We start from the raw sequence: 4,133 nt of genomic DNA on the forward strand, positions 1-4,133 counted from the left end.
ATTCCAAGTGGTGGAGAATGGATGGGATATAGATTCTGTGAGGTTTCCCTCCATTTCTTTTCCTCCTGGAAAAAGTTTTAGTATTAAAAATACCTTTGTCAATTCTGAGTGGGGGACCAGGCATCATGAAAGACTTTTAAAGACTGGTTTTTTTGCCTAGAATCTTCTTCTACTTTCAACCCCTGTGTATCTTTTTTAACTTTAATTAATTTTATTGTGAATGTGTACTCCTAAAAACACAAAGAATGCAGCTTAGAATTGGATAACTTGGCCCTTCCTCTTCTTGTCTCCACCCAGCTCAAAGTGCTTGCACTTCTTGATGGCCAGCGTTCTCTTTGATCGACAATTGGGCTCCACACACTCCAGTCTCTGCACAATCTTCTTTGTGGTCTTGGCCTTTTTCCAAAATATAGGCTTTGTCTGTCTACCTTAACCATTATGTTTACTGTCATAATGCCTCTTACCTTGAGTGTATAAGGAATCCTTTCCCTTCTTGTATTGAGTAATCTTGTGGGGCTGGTGCCTACGACATTTCTTGCTGTATGTCTTTTGTACGTTGACCATCTTGTCAACCCAGCAGTGAGCGGAAAGAGATAACAATGAAAATCCCAAAGTGAGAATCATACCCCTAGCCCAACGAGACAGCTCATAACAGTATAAATAGTTTTGATCCATCGACCTCTGGGTTATAGGCCCAGCATGTTTCCACTGTACCACCCTGCTCCTGTAACACCAATGGAGACTGTTTAATTTTGTCCCAATGTTAGCTGAACTCTTTTGAACAGCTGTAGTGAATGAAACTCTGCAGCAGCACATGGATTTTGCAAAGAGGCAGACTCCCAACAAGGAGCACAATTTAAGTGGGAGCTTGCCCAAAACATGTAACTAATCTTGCCTGAGGAAAATGGAATGAAGTTTGAAAGGCATGCCCCTTTTTTGTTGGGAGCCCCAGCAATAAGAAAATCAAGAAAAATCTATGTTTTTGATCATTGTTTACTAAATGTTTCTATCACCTCTGTCCTAATCTATATCTAGAAACATCCAATGGGATAAACAGAGGCATTGAATCACAATTCATGTCCTTGTTATCCAGATTTTTTCATTTTCAGTGATCAAACTGAGATTATTGAAACACATCTCATGCATATAAAAGAGTACCATTTAGTGAGAACAGAACTGTGAAGGAGGAATTATGAGGAAATATGCAGAGTATCTATGGTTTCTCTATGCTGAAAATCAATACACCCCAGAGAAATATTCTGTTACAGCAATTTAATTCTATGTGCCAATAATTTTGAGATCAGGTAACAATATTGGAGAACAAAATCCCCTCCTTTGAAGTAATTTCAGTCAAAGTAAGCTTTTTGGGTTGAAAAATTTACCTGTTGCAAATAATTAATTTATTTTTCTAAAATAATTAGCTTTGAGGTGGGCAATGTGTTCTAATTTGTTTCAAATCTATATAATCTGTACAGGACAACAGGAAACCTTTTGATACCTAACTGAAGTTGAGTGCTGCTTTGGGCCCAACAAAAAACCTTGGACCTCCCCTGCCACAGGCTTGTCTCCCTCTATTTCAACAATTATGTCTTTACTTCTACCATCCAAAATTTGATTCCCCCTACCTTCAGACAGGGTTGATGACCCTCCAGGATTGACCTGAAGTCTCCATGAATTGGAAATTAATCTTCAAGCCATTGCGGTGAGGAACCAGAGAAAATGATAGGAGCATTATAAAGAAATGCGGAGACAAAATTCACTAACCCCTAAAAGCGGGCACAGGGATCCCAATGTGATTAACCCTATCTTGGTTCCTTCCAATGTAGGTAGCATGAGTATGGGTTAGGTGCCCACTTTTCCTAGCATTAGAAAGATCCCTTACTAAATGTAAAAGTTTCTACATAGTTTAAAATATGGATTTGCACCAGACTGAGTTATGTATTTGCTGGTTTGCTGTATATTTTAGATGTCTAATTTATCTCAGAGTAATGCAGAGGTAGCACTAGTCCCAAATCTACAACAGATTTATTGACAGTACATTAAAATATTTCAGAACTTACAGGATTTCCTACACACATATTTTCTACCCAGAACCAACCAGATCATTTCTGGTACATTGTCTCTTGGGTCAGCACTTAACTTTCTAGCTCTACCCACAGGCTTAAAATCAAGTATAACTAACAAGGATCAGTTATCAGAATAACATAATCAAACACAGATCAGTCAAACCATTGAACACGGCAGACTGCAGTTATGCTAGGTTTCACATTTCTTGACTTCGCATAGTAAGTCAGCCTGTAGACCATATGAATTGAGCGTTTGAATCATTTACAAGCAAAATATCTAATAATGTCTTCAACTGCACATTTTCTAAGTAATCATCTGTGGGAAGGTATCTGCCCTCCCATCATATTGTCTCCCCCCATCCACCCACCACTTGTGTAGATTGGAAAAAGGTGAATGTGCTGCCTGAAATTTGTGCTCATGGTATGCTCAGAACTCAAAGTTTGTCTTTTATGTAAACTGTTCTTCTTGCTCCATTTCATGCTTTAGATATATATTTTACAATTATTAGGTTTATAAAAATGTCATGTTTTGGGACTGTGCCTATATTTTAAAGTAAAATGAAGGGAGTTGATTCAAATGCACAACTCATAGGGTCTATAGGCTGAATTATCAAGCAAAGTCAAGAGATATGAAATATCTTCTAGCTGGTAGCCTCATGCAGCCTGGGCTTCGCACAGGCTGTAGCATAACTGCAGTTATGAAGTTTGCTTGACAGCAAGTCCGGGAGGTTTGATTGTTAAAAGTTTAAAGGGGGACCAGACGGTTTTACTGGGAAGAAGGTGCACGGTGTTTACACTTGGAGACAATGGCAGTAGCCTTTGTGCTAATAGTGGATACATTGTGAGTTGCAAAAATCCTAGAAAAGTGTGGAGAATGTCAGATGGTAAACAGTAGTTCTTTAAACTTTGGATCTACTTCCAAGGAAAAGAAAGTTGGGGTCTCAAGGATAGTTAATCAGCATTTCTCTCTCGATACAAGACCCATGTGAATCATGTTGCCATGGAGATGGGGTTTGAGATGAGATGAGTCTAAGTGGCCCCTGAAAACTAGCAGATAATGTTAGTGTGCCAGAATCCTGGAGAGGAAGAGCAGCTTTATCTAGCAAGATGCTATGGTTCACTATGCAGGAATATGGATGGGAGCTCATGCTTGGAATAAAAAATGAATTCACGGGGAGTTAAAACAAAGCTGGATGATTTGCCTAGCTTGTGCTGGAGGCAGAATCTTTGGAAGATAAAATCCTTAATGTGAAAGACAATTCTGAGATTAAGGGCAAAACTTTCTGCCTGTCAGGCGGGTGGGCCCGACCCAATCTCCAACGGGTGGGGAGCCGATCCCCGCCGGAGAAGCGGGCCCCACCGCCATTTTAAGTGGGCAGGGCAATTAAGGCCTGCCCAGTGTGATGCCCAGCGGGAAGTGCTATGCGCTTCCTGTGCGGGCAGGGGGATTCCCCAAACGCGAGAGTGCGCTCTTCTGTGCATGCGCATGAAAGAGCGCACATCTCCCTGAGGCTAAGTGCTGCCTCAGGGAGAACGCTGACAGCTGTAGAAACTTTAAAAATAGGAAAATAATAAAATCCTTAACATGCCCCCCTCATGTGACAATGTCACACGAAATGGGACATGTTAGTAAATTTCACTGAAACTTTAATAAACTTTTTTAAACCCTGCATGAAACCTCATCCCGCTGGTGGATGAGGTTTCATGTTTTTTCTACTCCCCGCTGGGGCTCCTGGGCTGCCCACCAGCCTTAAGGTTGGATGGGCAGGGCCTTTAATTGTTTTAGTTATCCTGTCAATGGCCTCAACTGGCCATTGACAGGTTAGCGGGTGGACAGCTGATCTCGCTGTGCCCCCGCCTTCCTGAAAATTTAAATGGGGCAGGATGACGTTGGCAGTTCCCCCCGACATCATCCCGCGTCATTTTGCTGTCAGCGAGTGGGCCCCGCCCCCTGCTCACCGACGGCAAAATCCAGCCCTAAGAGTTCAGAAAAGCTGAGTAAGGAAAGAATCGAAGTAAACTCTCAGGAGTTAAGAATCACTGTGGACTTGTTCTGGGAGAATTGAA

The 4,133-nt window shown here is 41.5% G+C and overlaps 1 pseudogene; it reads right to left on the reverse strand.

Moving 5' to 3' along the window:
* Positions 1 to 252: 252 nt before the first annotated feature.
* On the reverse strand, positions 253 to 564 carry LOC121279273 (annotated as a pseudogene).
* Positions 565 to 4,133: the final 3,569 nt, after the last annotated feature.

Source organism: Carcharodon carcharias, chromosome 6, assembly GCF_017639515.1.
Source record: "Carcharodon carcharias isolate sCarCar2 chromosome 6, sCarCar2.pri, whole genome shotgun sequence".
NCBI classification, from domain to species: domain Eukaryota; kingdom Metazoa; phylum Chordata; class Chondrichthyes; order Lamniformes; family Lamnidae; genus Carcharodon; species Carcharodon carcharias.